Source organism: Carcharhinus amblyrhynchos, chromosome 15, assembly GCF_965287045.1.
Source record: "Carcharhinus amblyrhynchos chromosome 15, sCarAmb.v2.hapA, whole genome shotgun sequence".
Classification (NCBI taxonomy): domain Eukaryota; kingdom Metazoa; phylum Chordata; class Chondrichthyes; order Carcharhiniformes; family Carcharhinidae; genus Carcharhinus; species Carcharhinus amblyrhynchos.
In genome coordinates, this window is record NC_137338.1 from 9,289,624 (window position 1) to 9,306,910 (window position 17,287).

The 17,287-nt window shown below is 42.9% G+C and overlaps 1 protein-coding gene across 2 annotated transcripts in view; it reads left to right on the plus strand.

The window, feature by feature from the left end:
• The window catches only part of gabpa (GA binding protein transcription factor subunit alpha), a 45,036-nt gene that overhangs the window by 173 nt on the left and 27,576 nt on the right, over window positions 1-17,287 (plus strand). The window contains exons 1-2 of one of the 2 annotated variants that reach the window (XM_080203394.1): window positions 12,157-12,180; window positions 12,913-12,985. The gene's annotated coding sequence lies outside the window, so the exon portion shown is untranslated. Of the gene's footprint in view, window positions 1-12,156; window positions 12,181-12,912; window positions 12,986-17,287 lie in introns of those variants that run through there. The other variant, XM_080203393.1, reaches the window with a different exon arrangement.

The following is a 17,287-nucleotide window of genomic DNA, read 5'->3' on the forward strand; positions in this document are numbered from 1 at the left end:
AGGCTGTCCCCCCGGCCTGGGGCTAAGTGTCTGTTCCGATGGGGAGATTGTTTCCCCACCCCCCCGAATCGCCAAGGCTCAGGGTCCGTCTCCAAGGGGGACAGGAGCCCTTAAACTCATTTGTTTCAGGCTCCCCGGTTCCTGGACTCATTGCAACGTGTGATACACAGCTGTGTGGTTTTGTCGTCCTGAGACTGAAGCTCTGTGTAGATAACTTTATTTTTTAGATGCTTGGCTGAACCACGAAGCGAGGGATGGGGTGGGGGTGTGTGTATGTGTGAAATGCCTAAACTGGAGATACTTGCTGTACTCTCTTTGGAGCACAGGCACCTAATCGGCAGCTTTGGCAGAAAAGTGGAAAACAGCTTGGTAGCTTAGCCACGTAACAAAACCCAAACAGCCGAAGCCACAGCTGGCTTTAGCTCCTTTCCAGACCAAGGGCTAGATTGCCCAGGATTCCTCCTGCTATCTATTTGAAGGTTTGCTGTGTGAACATTGAGCGCAACGATGATGTGGCTTGACTGCGATAGACTACGGAGCAACTTGCCACACACAGGATCAGAATAGTTAGGTGGTTTGTCTTTCACTGGCGTAGATGTGATGGGATGACCGGCCTTTTTCTGAGTTGTATACCTCTGGCTTTATAAGTATAGTTACTTTGGTGAGATGTAGAAGTTGCCCCAGCACCCGTAGAACCATTTCTCTGAAAGTATTACACCTTCCAGGAAGGCATAAACTTGGAACCTACATATCCAAGCCATCTTTACCTGATTTAATCTAGGATTGAATGGCAGATACACCTGTGGCAGAAATAAAGAGCAAGTAGCAAGGGTTTGGTCAAACACTGGCATTTGGCTGCAATCCTGAAGGGTTTAGCTTTATTGTGATATTTTTCTACCAAAACCCTCATGAGAACTTGAAAAGTGATCAGTGATTAGGTCAGCCTGGTACAGGATTTACAGATCTTAGTCGTGGCAGGAGACTCCACGAGGGGAGAGAAAAGACTTTTGGGATGTCGTCAAAGCATTGCTGAAGAGGCCAAACTTCCCCGCTTTCTAATGGGAGATCCTGGTTTGTGACTGACCAAAATAGAGAAGGCGCATTCAGGAAGGCACTGAACACATCGAGAAATTTCATCAGGAACTCGCATGTAGGAGTGCACAAACTTCCAAACAACTCACCCACCCAATTCTCCATGCACTACATGACCCACGAGTGGCAGTATCTGCATATCGTATACATTGGACTTATCAGTCATCTCAGAACCTATTGAACAGGAGGAGGCAAGCTTGATCCCAGGGAATTTCCTAAGAACAAGACAGGGCATTTGTATCTGCATCTCTGTTGTATGAAAGTAGAATGGACGTCAACAGCTGCACATCACTATAGAGGAAATTCTGAGACTCAAAAAATTGTTATGGGGAAAGCATTGCCAAGCGGAGAGGTATAAGCAAACTGTTTGTATAACCAGGGATTGGTGCCTGCATGACTTTGTTGCAAAGCAACAAGCAGATATTGCTGACGTTTAGCACCTCCAGCTGTGAAACTGCTGGCAGTTTAGGTATGGTGTGTGTTCATGCAGTGATCAATAAGTTGTCTTATGATGAATGATGGTGTGAATCAAGCCACTTGAGAGTAGTTTCTGTGTACCTCACAGCAGATTAAATCTACACATGTTCTTCAGGGATTAAGAATGATATAGCTGGCTCTGAGATGACATGTTTGTCAATGGATGGTCTAAACTAGGTCACTCCTCTGAGGGTGATTTGATAGTCTGGTGCCTTAGGTAGTTAAGTCCATGGGAGCCTGCAGGCCACCAGCAACTTGGCTCAGTAATAAAATTCATAGGAATATAGAAAATAGAAGCAGGATAAGCCATCCGGCCCTTCCAGCCTACTCCGTTATTAATTTTGATCATGTTCAATATCCTGAATTCCTTCCTCTCTCTCCCCCCGCCCCCCCACAAAAAAATCTCTTGATCCCTTTAGCCCCAAGATCTTGAAATCACACAATGTTTTGGCCTCGCTTCTTTCTGTGGTAAAGTGGTTTCAGTTAGCATTACTGACATTGTTAATACTTCCGTGACCAAAAGCTACAATTCAGTTGGCAGAGTGGCCCTGACCTAGGTGGTGAATCAGTTGTTGTAAGTGCTTTATAGTTTCAGCAGATTAAACTCATGCACACTTTACAGAGAGACTATGACTAAGTAGTACTGTCACTGTACTAGTAATCCAGAAGCCAAGGCTAATTCTCTGGGGACAGGGGTTCAAACCCCAATATAGCAGCTGCTGGAATTTAAATTCAACTAATGAAACTATTATCAATTGTCATAACTCATCTGGTTCACAGATATTCTTTAGGGAGAACAGTCTATCATCCTTGCATGGCCTGGCCTACACCTGGCTCCAGATCCACAGTAATGTGGTTGAGTTTTAACTGTTCCCTGAAATGGCCTCACAAGCCACTCAGTTCAAGGGCAATTATGGATGGGCAATAAATGTTTGCCCAGTCAGCGATATCCACATCAAATGAAACAGTAAATTTTTAAAAAGCCAAATGCTTGTGTCTTGCAAATTTAAGTTAAACCTAGGGAATTTAGTTAATCAAGCATTACAGGGAAAGGACAGGAAAATGGGTGTGAGGAATGTTGGATCAGCTGTAATCCTATTGAATGGTGGAGCAGGCCAAACAGCCAACTCTTATTCCTATTTCTTATGGTCTTATTTATAAAGCAGAATATGCATGTGGTGAGCAGAAATTATGACGAAAGAGCATAAATAGCAGGAGTGGACCTTATGGCCCATTTGACCGTGGGCAGCATGGTGGCACAGTGGTAAGAACAAAGAACAGTATAGCACAGGAACAGGCCCTTCAGTCCTCCAAGCCCTTACTAATCATGATGCCCTAACTAAACAAACAAAAACCTTCTGTCCTGAGTCGGTCTGTATCCCTCTATTCCCTCCTTATTCATGCATCCAGATGCCTCTTAAATGTTGTTAATGTGCCTGCTTTCACCACCACTTCTGGCTGTGCGTTCCAGGCATCCACCACTCTCTGCACGAAAAACTTGCCCCTGCCATCTCCCTTCAACTTGCCCCTTCTCATTTTTGAACCTGTGCCCCTTGTAATTGACACTTCCACCCTGGCAAAAAGCCTGTGACTATCCACCACTATCTATGCATCTCATAATTTTGTAGACTTCTCTCAGATCTCCATCTTTGAAGAGAAAACAGCCCTAGTTTATTCAACCTCTCATAGCAAAAGCCTTCGCGACCAGGCAACATTCTGGTGAACCTTTGTTGCTCTCCCTCCAAAGCTTCCACATCCTTCTGGTAGTGTGGTGACCAGAACTGCACACACTGCTCTAAATGCAGCCTAACCAAGGTTTTATATAGCTGCAATATAATTTGCTAACTGTTATACTCAGTACCCTGACTGATGAAAGCAAGCATGCCGTATGGCTTCTTAATCACCTTGGCCATCTGTCTTGCCACTTTTAGAGAACTATGGATCTGTTCACCCAAATCTCTCTGCTAATGTTCCTAAGTGTTCTGCCATTTACAGTATAATTTACACCTAAATTTGATCTACTAAAATGCATCACCTTACATTTGTCCAGATTAAACTCTCTCTGCCACTTCTGTGCTCAAGTCTCCATCTAACTATATCCTATTGTATCCTCTGACCATCCCTGGCACTATCAGCAACTCCACCAATCTTCATGTCATCTGCAAACTTACTAATCAGAATACCCACATTTTCCTACAGATCAATTTTATATACTACAAACAACAGATGTCCATTGCTGCCTCACAGTGCCAGGGACCCAGGTTTGATTCCAGCCTTGGCTGACTATCTGTGTCTGTGTGGAGTTTTCATGTTCTCCCCATGTCTGTGTGAGTTTCCTCTCTCAGTCCAAGGCTGTGCAGGGTAGGCTGATTGGCTATGCTAAATTGCCCCATAATGTCACAGTAAATCCATGGGGTTATGGAGATAGGGCCTGGGTAGGATTGTTGTAGTTGCATGTCAATGGACCGAATGGCCTCCATCTGCACTGCAGGAATTCAGTGAGCTTGCTCTACCACTCAGTATGATTAAGGCTGATTTTTGGGCTTCAACTTCACTTTCCCATTTGCTCCTTATGTTCTTCAGTCTCCCAAGAGAACACAAATCTGTCAATTCTAGCCTTAAATGTATTAAAAGATGGAGCATCCACAACCTCTTGAGAATTCCAGAGATTAGCAACCTTTTGAGTGAAGTAACTTCTCCTCATCCAAGTCTTAAATAATCGTCACTGTGCCCTGTGTTCCCTAGCCAGATGTGTAAACCTTAGTGTCTACTCTGTCAAGTCATTTTAGAATTTTGTATGTTACAATGAAATCGCCTCTTATTCTTGTCAAACTTCAGAGAATATGGACCCAATTTAATCAGTCTTCCAACATAGGACAACTGTCTCATCCCTGGGAATAATTGATTGAACCTTTGTTGTACTGCCTCCAATACATGTATATTCTTTCTTAAATACGGAGATGAGAACTGTACGCAGTATTCCAGGTGTGTAGTCACCAAAGCCCTGTGCAATCATAGCAAGACTTCTTTATTTCTGTACTCCAATTACTTTGCTCGTTTAATGTGTTACCAAAAAAAACATTGTTTTAAAATCAGTTGAAACATTAAATTTGATATTGCCATCTGGTGACAGACCTACCTAGTAGTAAAGGGGCAAAGATCCACAGAAATTTGAGACATCACTTTTGCACAAATTCTTGGCAGTCATGGCATATTGAAGGGTATAGGATGATTTGAATGTGGTTTATGTGCTTTTTGAAATGAGTTAATCGGGTTGCTGGAGAAATGCTTTTTGTGGGACACTGGACTTTAATGAATAGAGGCATAGAGTAATAAACCTACATAAAATGCTGCTATCAGTGTTGGAGTATTGCATCCAATTATGGGTATCCCATTTTGAGAAAGAAGAAAGTGAACTTGGTTTGGGCAAAATGGGTGTGAGGGATGAAGGATTGAGTTGGTTAGATTGGAGAAGCTGGTGCTATTCTCATTGGAGCAGAGAAAGCTAAGAGAAAATTTGGTAGAGGTGTTTCAAACTCATCATAGATTTAGGTAGAGTAGGTAAAGAGAAATTGATTCTAATGGCTGAAGGTTCAATAACCAGAGATCTGGAGTAAGGTGATTGGCTAGAGACAGCGTGAAAAACTTTTAGGCATAATCAGGGTTTAGAATTTAATGGATGCAGTGTTACCTTCAAAAGGGAATTGGATAAAACAGTGGTAGAAAGCTTGCAGGGATACAAGGAAGGAGCCAGGGCGTAGGACAGTTGGATTGTGCTTCAGAACAGTTGACAAAGACTCAGTGGGTTGAATGGGCTTGTGTGCTGTACTACTTTATGTGACGTGGAGCTAAACTTGATAGAGTTGGGGTACAGCTCAGTTATGATCTCACTAACTGAACAGACTAAATGACACCACCTGTTACTGCATCAGAATGCATTACAGTTGATTCACATTGGTTCATGTTGATTTGTGCCATAGTTCAGTCTATTAAAACCCCAGAATGAATTTCCCTGAGGCTTTGGTGGGTACCTGCAGTACCTGGTGTGATTCCAAGCTGTTACAAGCTTGGACTCTGGCCTCCCTCAGCTTAGATTGCAGTAGATCAGCTCCTTTGGATGAGAAGAGTCCCAGTCAAAGTTTGCTCTTCAGATTTTTGTTACCTTCACTTGAAGGTCATGTTGACTGGACTTTGGATGGTATCACTGAGAAGGTGGGCTTTGAAACTTGTGCAGCCGTATTGCTGCACTGTTCTGTGCCTCATCCACCTATTGAAGATAATGGACATGTAGAAAACCCAGTGAAGATGGGGTAGCTTCATGTGGTGTACTATTGCTGGTGGCTGGACAGACCAATCCAAGAGATGCAGGTTCTGCCTCATGCTGCATATGAAGTGGTTATCAGGTGTTATTATGGATTGCTTGGTGTTGGCACTATTGCCATACCACTGTAGCCAATGGCCCACGCATGAAGTCAACATTTTTCTCTATTGTTAGCTCCTAGGTATGCAAGTCACTGTTTAGGGCCTTTACATCATACTTGCAAGCATCCTGGAAGTGGAGCTTTGGGCATCCTTACTGGTCTTATGTTTCTGGCTACCTCTCCATGCAGAAAATCTTTGGTTATGTGGCCATTTTCCATCCTGCGAACATATGCAAGCCAGCAAAGTTACCTCTGCTCAAGGAGCAGCAATATCTTTACGAGATTTGCCTTTGAGAGTACAGTTGCTTTTCTGATTTTTTTTTCACCATGAGATGCCCAGAATACGCAGCAAAAGCAAAGTTGGAAGTCATTGAACTTAAGTTGTCCATGTTTCATGAAGTACTAAGAATACATGACATTTAGGTTTGGAGGTTTACAGCAAGGAAACAGGCCCTCTGGCCCAACGTGTTCATACCACCCAGTTTTTACTGCTATGCTGGTACCAATTGTTTGCATTTGGCCCACATCCCTGTATACCCATCTCACCCATGTAACTGTCTAAACACTTTCTAAAAGACAAAATTATATCCGCCCCTACCACTGCCTCTGGCAGTCTGTTCCAGACATTCACCACCTTCTTGAGTGGAAAAAGTTGCCCCTTGGGACTATTTTGTATCTCTCCTCTCTCACCTTAAACCTATACCCTCTAGTTTTAGACTCAGCTAACTTTGGGAAAAGATGTTGACTATCTACCTTATCTATGCCCCACATTATTTTATAGACCTCTATCCAGCCTCTCCTTATAACTCAAACTATCAAGTCCCAGTAGCATTCTAGTAAATCTTTTCTGCACTCTTTCTAGTTTAATATTCTTTCTATAATAGGGTGACCAGAACTGTACACAATGTTCCAAGTATGGCCTTACTAATGTCTGTATAACTTTAACAAGACATCCCAGCTCATATTCAATGTTCTGATCAGTGAAACCAAGCATGCCTTCTTCATCACCATGTCCACCTGTGACTCTACTTTCAAGGAGCTATGAACCTGTACTCCTAGATTTTTTTGTTGTGTAACTCTCCCCAAAGCCCTACTGTTAAGTCAGTAGATCCTGCCCCAATTCGATCTATCAAAATACAACACCTCACATTTATCTAAATTAAACTCCATCTGCCATTCATCGGCCCACTAGCCCAATTGATCAAGATCACTTTGCAATGCTAGATAACCTTTTTCACTGTCTACTACCCCAGCAATCCTAGTGTCGTCTTCAAACTTACTGGCTTACTGCACCATAAATTCTCAACCAAATCATTAATATAAATGACAAATAACAGTGGACTCAGCACCAATCCTTGAGGCACACTGCTGTCACAGGCTTCCAGTTTGAAAAACAACCTACCGCAACCACCCTCTGGCTTATGTCGTTGAGCCAATTTTGTATTCAATTGGCTACCTCACCCTGGGTCCTGTGAAATTTAACTTTATGCTACAACCTACCATGCAGTACCTTGTCAAAGCCCATGCTGACAACATCAACTGCACTGCTGAATTCTACCTTCTTGGTTACCTCTTCAAAAACTCAATCAAATTTGTGAGATATGATTTTCCACTCAGAAAGCCATGCTAACAGTCCCTAATCAGCCCTTGCCTCTCTAAATGCCTGTAGATTCTGTCTCTCAGAATTCCTTCTAAATTATCTGCTAGACATTAGTCTCACCGGTCTATAGTTCCCAGACTTTTCTCTGCAGCCCTTCTTAAACAAAGGCACAACATTTGCTACCCTCCAATCTTTAGACACCTCACCTGTCGATGATTCAAGTATCTCTCCACAGAACACACAATTTCCTCCTTATCCTCCCACAACAGCCTGGGATGGATTTTGTCAGGTTCTGGGGGTTTATCTACCTTGATGTACTTTAAGACTCCGAGCACCACCTCCGCTGTAATAGTTACATTTCTCAAGACATCGCTGTTTATTTCCCCAAGTTCCCTAGCATCCATGCTTTTCTCAACAGTAAATACTGATGAGAAGTATTCATTTAGAATCCCACCCATCCCTTGAGGATCCACACATAGATGACTGTTGATTCCTTAGAGGCCCTACTTTCTCCCTAGTTGCTCTTTTGCCCTTTATGTATTTGTAGAAGCTCTTTGAATTCTCCTTTGCCTTATCTGCCAAAGCAATCTCATGACCTTTTTGCCTTCCTGACTTCTCCTAACTCTACTCTGACAACCGCTATACCCTTCAAGGGATCTACTTGATCCTAGCTGCCTCTCCATGCCATATGCCTCCTTTTTGATCAAGGCCTCAATACCTGGAGTCATAGGGCTGAACATTGCAGGGGAGAGGAGGGAAGAATTCAGGGTATCTTGGACGTGACTTTCTCTCCTGGAGTACTACCAATTTCTTGTCAGTCTTCCGCAAATCCATCCCCATCCCCCCTCATCTTTCTAAACTGGCCAGGGTGAGAGAACAGGATCTGCAAGAACTCCCAACTCCTCTCCCAAGGGATTATGATGCCATGAGGTATCTGTAGCAATTCCCATCCCCCCGTAAGTGTCAGCCGTGACTCAGTGGGTAGCACTATTATCTGACTCTGTGTGTTTTGGGTTCAAGTCCAACTCCATGGACATGGAACACACAAATCTAAATTGACACCCCCGTTCCATACTGAGGAAGTGCAGCAATCTCAAGAATGCATTGTTTCAGATGAGGCATAATACAGAGATTGTCCCTTGGGTGGATGTGAAAAAATGGTGCACTATTTTGGAAAAAAAAGAGTTCTCCCAAAGTCCTGGCTATTAGTTATCCTTAATATTATTAAAGCTGATTATCTGTTCGTTTTCATGTTGTTTGTGGGAGTTCTGCCCAAACTGACTTGTGTTTCTTGCATTACAATGTGACTATGGTTCTAAGTACATCATTGGATGTGTAACACTTTGAAATCAAACATGGTCCTGAAAGACACTACCATTTTCCCATTTCAGCCAGATATTTGGGTGTGCTTTGAATGTTCCGGTGTTAGACATTATTCGAATTTTACACTGTTTCCTCTGTTTGTGACAGTGATTACCTTCCTTAGTGAAAAGTCCCTTTTTTTCCCATTTCCTCAAGCTCTAAAGAGGGGAGAATCGGCTTTGCGTTTGTAGCTTTCTTATGCTGCAAGATTCAGCAAGGCATGAAAAAATGATCAGTTCAAAAACAGCTCCAGCAGAGGCCTCAGTACAGCCATTTGCTTTTCTCTTCACTGGAGAGCGAAATTAAATAAAGCAGCAAGCCCTATATTTAAAATGATGTCATTCTTTTTAGTTAGTCACAACAGCGAGTCAGCGACAGAAAAGTCCCTGCTTTGTAACAGAAGCCAGAAGCATGCTTTGCGGTAGCACTGTGATGTGTGAGGCACATTTTGACCACCTTGCCCAACATGTTTCCTGTGTGTGGGAGTGGTGCGCTTGAGTTGGAGGCTTTGTCACTGAAAGGCACCAATTGCAGCAGTCACACAATCTGAGTCAGTGCTTTAATAATGTTCCAGTCTCCATGTAGTGGGAGCCTGTTACATTGAATTAGAACTAACTGTGACAAGAAAATGTTTGTCAAAACAGGACTGTACCAGGATTAGTTTGATCATTTGAACTTGCCCGATTATAAAGATGGTTAACACCTCCATTTGTTAACATGGGTTCTTGTGCACAGTAATTAAAATGCAGTTCTGCAATGATTTGTTATTTAGATGTGGATGTTGCATCTTGTGCTAATGTACTGTAGCACTGCATTTCGATGTGGCACAGGGATTTGTGTCTGTGTTTTTGCTGGATGTGTTTTGAATGTTTGCAGCACAGCATGTTATTGTGAGTTGTCACTATCCGTGTAGTACCAAAGCAAAACAGTGTGGATACTGGAAATTGAAATCAAAACATTGGCTATATCCTGTCATTTAAGCCAGCAACTAAAGACTGGAAACAGCTGCTGGGTTGCGTGTAAGATCAGGAAGAGAGGTGGAATATGGCCACAGAGCAGCATATAGTATTAACTGTCACATAGAAAGACATGGACTTGTCAGGGATGGTCAACGTAGATTCATTAAAGGAAGGTCTTGCCTCATAAACTTGATTTTGATTTTATTATTGTCACATGTATTGGGATACAGTGGAAAGTATTGTTTCTTGCAAAGCATATCATTTATAGAATACATAGGGGAGAAGGAATGGTGAGGTACAGAATGTTGTGTTTCAGGCATAGCTACGGTGTAGAGAAAGATCAACTTCGTGCAAGGTAGGTCCACTCAAAAGTCTGTTGGCAGCAGGGAAGAAGCTGTTCTTGAGTTGGTTGGTACATGTCCTCAAACTTTTGTATCTTTTTCCTGACGAAAGAAGGCAGAAGAAAGAATGTCCAGGTTGAATGGGTCCTTAATTATGCTGGCTACTTTTCCGAAGCAGTGGGAAGTGTACACAGAGTCAAGGGATCGAATTTTTTTGAGGAAGTAACAAGGTTTGATGAAGGTAGTGCAGTGGATGTTGTGAAGATGGACTTTAACAAAGCATTTGACAAAGTGCTGTGTGGCAGATTGGTCAAAAAAGTAAAAACCCATGGTTTACAGGATAATATTGTAAACTTGATTAAAAAGTTGGCTTAGTAACAGGAAACAAAAGGTCAGGTTCGATGGATACCCTTGCGAATGGAAAGTTGTTTCAACTGATGTTCCACGAAGCTCGGTGTAGCGACCCTTACTGTTTGTGTTCATGTATTAATGATTTGGGAGCACAATTGGAAAATTTGCAATGACGCAAAAGTTAGCCAAGAAGCAGATAGTGTGGAGAATAGCTATAATCTGCAAAATGATAATGATGGATTGTTGGAGTGGCTGGTGAAGTGGCAGATGGATTTTAACATTGAGAAGTGTGAGGTAATGCATTTAGGGATGTCAAACCCTTATAGGGAATACACAATAAATGGGAATTTACAAGTGGGGTAGATGAAGTCAGGATCTTGGCATACAAGTACACAGGTCCCTAAAGGCAGCAATTCAAGCAGACAAAGTTGTAAAGAAGGCATATGGAATGCTCTCTCCATTGAACAGAGGTATAGATTATAAAAATAAGGATATAATGTTTGAATTGTATAAAACTCAGGTGAAGTATTGCATGCCGTTCTGGTCACCATATTTCAGGAAGAGCGTAATTGCCGTGGAGGCACAGAGAAGGTTTACAAGAATGTTGCCAGAGTTAGGAAAATATAGCTATTAGGAGGAATTGGATAGGTTGGGGTTATTTTCCTTGGAACAAAGAAGGCTGAGGAGTGATTTGATAGAGGTGTACAAAATTAAAAGAAGAAAAGATAAAGGGAACAGGATAGTGTTTTTTTTTCCCTAGTGAAGAATTCTAGAACCATGGGACATAGACTCAAGGTAAGAGGCAGTAGGTGTAGAGTGGACACAAGGAAGAACTTCTTTTTACACAGGATGGTGGGTATCTGGAATTTCCTGCCTGAGTTGTTGGTAAAACAGAGACCCTAAACTCATTTGGATCAGTACCTCAAGTGCTGTAATCTACAGGGCTAATAGCCGGATGCAGGAAGATGGGTTTAGAAAGGGCACTTGGGTATCCACAGGCTGGCATGGACAAGGTGGGCTAAATGACCTCCTTCTGTGCTGCAACTTTTCTGTGGTTCTATAAATGCTTCCCCTATGTATTTATATAGTCTTGACTTTGTCACCCAGCCTCACACCAATATGATTTTAATTGCGCTCTGAAGCAGCCTTGCGCCACTCCCTCACAGCAACAAGGACTGGGCAAGACTACATCCCCAGTAATAAATTATAGGAATGACTCTGTGCTGGCTAGATTTCTGCATGTTGATTGTGAAGGAAGTGGTATCTGTGGTTATCCAGGGAGTTTTAAACCCAATGTGGAAGCAATTTGCAGCCAGTGTCCAACTTGCAGCTATTTCCCTCTTTTGAAGTGGTTTTTAACTTTTAAAGCGAGGTGGAGCTTGCAGTCTACTGGGTGACAGTGCTGCTGGGAGAAAAGCTTTTTCTGGTTTAAAGATCTTTAAAATTTGCTTTTCATTGCGCCATTGCCAGTAGCCCTCCGGCATCACGTCTGAATATGATCTTGGCTGTGAAATTTGATATTGTGTAGTTCTGTTCATGATGCAGTATTTTCAGGTAGCCGCGGTCCTGTACTTCAGGTAATAGTTTCCAGTCTTCATTTGCTGATCTACTTTTAAACTTTGCAGTTGCAGTTTATGTCCTAATGCAGTTGGTTACTAAGCTGACTTTTGGCTCTACAGCTTGTCCTGTGCTATTTAGTTCGTCTGTGATGAATTAACCAAAGAAGCAGCCATGCACCAAAAGTTGTCATAGACACGCAGCAAACATATGAGCAAGAAATGGTTCGAGTGACATAAAAAAATTTTGTGGGTTAGATTTCAAGAATGTTTTAAGTGAAGAAAATAACAACTTGTATGACAAGTTTACAATTTATTTAAATTTGGATGTTGATTTTTAAATTAAATAATTTAATCACGTTTGATTAGCATTGCTGCTCACAGTGCCAGGGACCTGGGTTCAATCCCGACCTTGGGTCACTGTTCATGTGGAGTTTGCACATTCTCCCTTTGCCTGCGTGGGTTTCCTCCAGGTGCTCCAGTTTCCTCCCACTGTCCAGAGATGTGCAGGCTAGGTTGATTGGCCATGCTAAATTGCCGCTAAGTGTCAGGGGGACTAGCTAAGGTAAATATGTGGGATGGGGCCTCGGTGGGATTCTCTTGGTGCAGGCTTGATTGGCTGAATGGCCTTCTGCACTGTAGGGATGCTATGATTCTATGAAGCTTCCCTGGATGATGGAATTATTTTATTGCATTAAAAACACTGCATGAATGAAAGTTGTTGATCTGATGCTTAAATTTGTATGACTTTAGTTTCCAGAAATATTACTGGAGCCATTTTCGAAGGCTTTTCCGAACTGGACAGATCAAAGTCCCAGCTTGACATGTAAGTCTCTCAAACAGAATTCTGTTGTATAACCTTTGTCTTTATAATGGCATTTGTGAAATTTGTTTATGTTTCATGAATGTGATTATAGACATCTTATTACTGGAGCAGGTGATTTATGAGAGTATCAAATCCTATAAATTTCTGCATTTAATTTGTGTAGCTTGATTTTCTTCCCAGTGTTGTGGTATTGCATCAAAACGCCCATGCTACAGCTAAAATCCGATTTTGCTAAGTGCTAATAAATCACTTGCTCTTGTTATTCCGCCTCCTCGGGTCTAGATGGCAGTCCTGGCTTCAATAGCTCTTCCAGTTTGCACTAATTGCAAAACAGGATCAACCTTTTGGCCCCTTTATTTTACAGAATTATCTGTAGTTAAGTAGTTCTGTAATACATATTTTCTTGGGTATTCTGACTTCTGTTGAGTTTTCGCTTGATGTTGACTTTAGGACATTTGCAACAAGCTTAAACAGGTCGACTCTCTCACTTCCTCTTACTTTTTCATGTTTCTGGTGATCTTTTCTCGATGACTTGAGCGCAGGCACCAAAAGGAGTATTCGCAGAAGTGGGCTGAAGATATAGCCTGATACGGTGTCAACTTGTACCAACACTGTCCCCTCAAGTTTTGGAGGAGCATTTGGATATCACCCTGGGACAGCAGCAGCTCATTGATATTGCCATATTGTTGCCCAAGTCAAGCCTGATATTAGTAATACAGTGATATAAAATTATTATTAAAAATACAATGATAACTGATGTAAAAGTTGCATATCTGAGATTCCAAACTGTTGAACAAATTATATTATTTTATATTCATGATCTTGTGTGCAGGAAAGCATATTTAATGAGGAAAGTGCTGAGTTCAAAAAAATTACAGTCATCTGATGGACAAATCTTGGCTCCTGATTTTTCTGACATAACCAGTGTGTTGTGGTTAATGGTCCTCTGAAGTTCACCTGAGGCATAAACGCAACATCCTTTGTAAAAATCTCCTCCTTGCATCTTCACTGTTGAAAACATGATTCATGTGGTGAATTCTACGTGAATATAAAACAAGTGCATTATCTAGGCCAATATTCCAACAAAGCAGCAGGAGTACTTTGTTATTGGAGGTGCCATCCTTTGGGCAACATATTGAATTGAGACACTATCTGCCTGAACCAGTGGCTGTTAAAGATCCTTGACCTTATTTGAAGAGCAGGGAGTTCTTCAGTTTCCTGGCCAGTAATTGCTCCCTCAAGCATCAACAGATTAACTACTTGCTCATCACACAGCTGCTTACAGGGCACCAGCCTTCACAACAGTCAGTGTGTTTCTTAAATAATCAATTTCACAATCAGACATTTCAGTCCAAAGCATGCATCGTTATAAATGCATGTACTGCAGCACTAGCTTGGGCAGAGGTGTAGCAACTGTGCATCGTTGTACTTAAAAAGAAATTTGAGCACAAATCATGACAATTAAAAAGCGAGGCAAGCAAGGAAAAAGTGTAGGTAAAAAGTGGAAGATATCCAAATCGCACAGTAGGGCAATCAGTTTTGGAACGAGAAAAGGAGTTTAATGATTCCAATGAGGAATCTAAACTTGTTTCTTTCACTGGGAGTTCCAAATATTGGAAGCATTTTCCCAGTTCCAGTCTTCCATAAAAACAAAATGCTTAACTGCTGGAAACCTGAAATAAAAACAGAAAATGCTGAATAAACCCAGGGGCTAAAGTTTAAAGTCTGTATGACTCCTCTTCAGAGTTTATTCCGCATTTTCTGCTTTTATTCACTTTTAATATTGGCATCGCCTAATCACTAGATCCTGATGCCGCTTCTCTGTTTTATCCTTTCAGCCTTGAGCATGCAATGCCCTTTGGCCCACAGAGCCCTTTTTTTTGGTGTTAAAGCATATTTGGTTGAATGCAGTCTCGCGGGTTAGGTTGTAAAGGGTCAGGTAATCTTTGTACTGTTTAGTCTGTGTGCGCAACATATAAAGAGCAAAGGATGTGCTTTACTTTCTTGCTTGGGTAATGCAAAGGACCTAAAAAGAATCCTTACTTCTACAGTTTTCCAGTTACAGGTTTTACTGGAACGTGAGCTGGTGGCGCAGATCGACACAAATGGATACGATCTGGTGGCCATTACAGAGACGTGGCTGCAAGGTGACAGGGACTGGGAGATGAATGTACAGGGCTATCAAGTGTTTAGGAAGGATAGGCAGGAGGAAAGAGGGGGTGGCGTAGCTCTGCTGATTAAGGACAGCATCAAGGTGGTAGCAAGGGATGATATCGGAGCCAAAGAGCAGAAAGTGGAATCGTTGTGGGTGGAGATTAGGAACAGCAAAGGGAGGAAGACGCTGGTGGGTGTCGTCTATAGGCCCCCGAATAATGATCTGGAGGTGGGGCGGGCTGTTAACGCGCAAATAAGTGCGGCGTGCAGGAATGGGACGGCAGTAGTTATGGGGGATTTCAATCTGCATATTGATTGGTCGACCCATGTTGGACGAGGTGGGCTCGAGGAGGAGTTCTTGGAATGCTGCCGGGATAGTTTCCTGGAACAGTGTGTGTTGGAGCCGATGAGGGAGCGAGCTATCTTGGATCTGGTGCTATGTAATGAGGCGGGTAGAATTAGGGACCTTGAGGTGAAGGATCCTCTTGGAGAGAGTGATCATTGTATGGTGGAGTTTCTGTTGCAGATGGAGGAGGAGAAAGTGGGTTCCCGGACACGCGTCCTTTGTTTGAATAGAGGGGAGTATGGTAGGATGAGAGAAGAATTGGCGAATGTGGACTGGGGGAGCGCGTTGGAAGGTAGGTCTGCTGAGGAGCAGTGGAGGATCTTTAAGGAGATCTTTCTTGGTGCTCAGCAGAAATTTATTCCGATGGTTAAAAAGGACAGTAGGAAGAGAGGTAATAAGCCGTGGATAACGAAGGAGGTGAAGGAAAGTGTTAAATTAAAAGCGGAGGAATTTAGAGTAGCTAAGAGCAGTGGGCGAGAAGAGGATTGGGAAAGGTTTAAATGTCAACAAAGATTGACAAAAAAGTTGATAAAGGAGGGTAGAAGAAGCTATGAAGCTGGGCTAGCGCTTAATATAAAAAAGGATAGCAAGAGTTTTTATAAATATATAAAAAGGAAGAGGCTGGCTAGGGTGAACGTTGGTCCCTTAGCGGATGAGAAAGGGGAGCTAGTGGTAGGGGATGGGGATATGGCTAAGGTCTTGAATAACTTTTTTGTTTCTGTCTTCACGGAGGAGGACGTGAATAATTTGCCGGGTGTTAGCGATGGAAAGGTGGTAGGACTGGAGGGTCTTAATGACATTACTGTTACTAGAGAGGTGGTGCGCGACAGACTGGAGGGGCTGATTGTGGACAAGTCCCCAGGACCGGATGGAATGCATCCGAGGGTTCTGAAAGAAATGGCGGAGGTGATAGTGGATGCCTTGGTGGTTATTTTCCAGACGTCGCTGGATTCCGGGGAAGTGCCGGAGGATTGGAAAACGGCTAATGTTACGCCGTTGTTTAAGAAGGGTGCCAGGCAAAAGGCGGGGAATTACAGGCCGGTTAGTTTAACGTCTGTGGTAGGTAAAATGTTAGAATCCGTCATTAAGGAGGAAATTGCGAGGCATCTTGAAGGGAATTGCTTGATAGGGCAGACGCAACACGGTTTCATTAAAGGGAAGTCGTGTCTGACAAATTTACTGGAGTTCTATGAGGATGTGTCTAGGGCGGTGGATAGAGGAGAGCCGGTGGATGTGGTCTTTCTGGATTTTCAGAAGGCGTTTGATAAGGTACCTCACAAGAGGTTACTGCAGAAGGTCAGAGGACATGGAGTTGGGGGTAGGGTGTTAGCGTGGATAGAGGATTGGTTGTCAAATAGGAGGCAGAGAGTGGGGGTCAATGGGTGCTATTCGGATTGGCGGTTGGTGACTAGTGGGGTGCCCCAGGGGTCGGTGCTGGGGCCTCAGCTATTTACCATTTATACTGATGATCTGGAGGAGGGAACCGAGTGTAGGGTGTCGAAATTTGCTGATGACACCAAGATTGGGGGAAAGGCAAATTGTGCGGAGGGTGTGGAGAGTCTGCAGAAGGATCTAGATAGGCTGGGCGAATGGGCCAGGAAATGGCAAATGGAATTTAATGTTGGCAAGTGTGAGGTGGTCCACTTTGGTAGGAAGAATGGTAGGAAGGACTGTTACTTACGGGGCGAAAAACTGCAGCAGGCGACGGTGCAGAGGGACCTCGGGGTCCTTGTGCATGAGTCGCAAAAACCCAGCCTGCAGGTGCAGCAGGTGGTCAGGAAGGCGAATGGGATGCTGGCCTT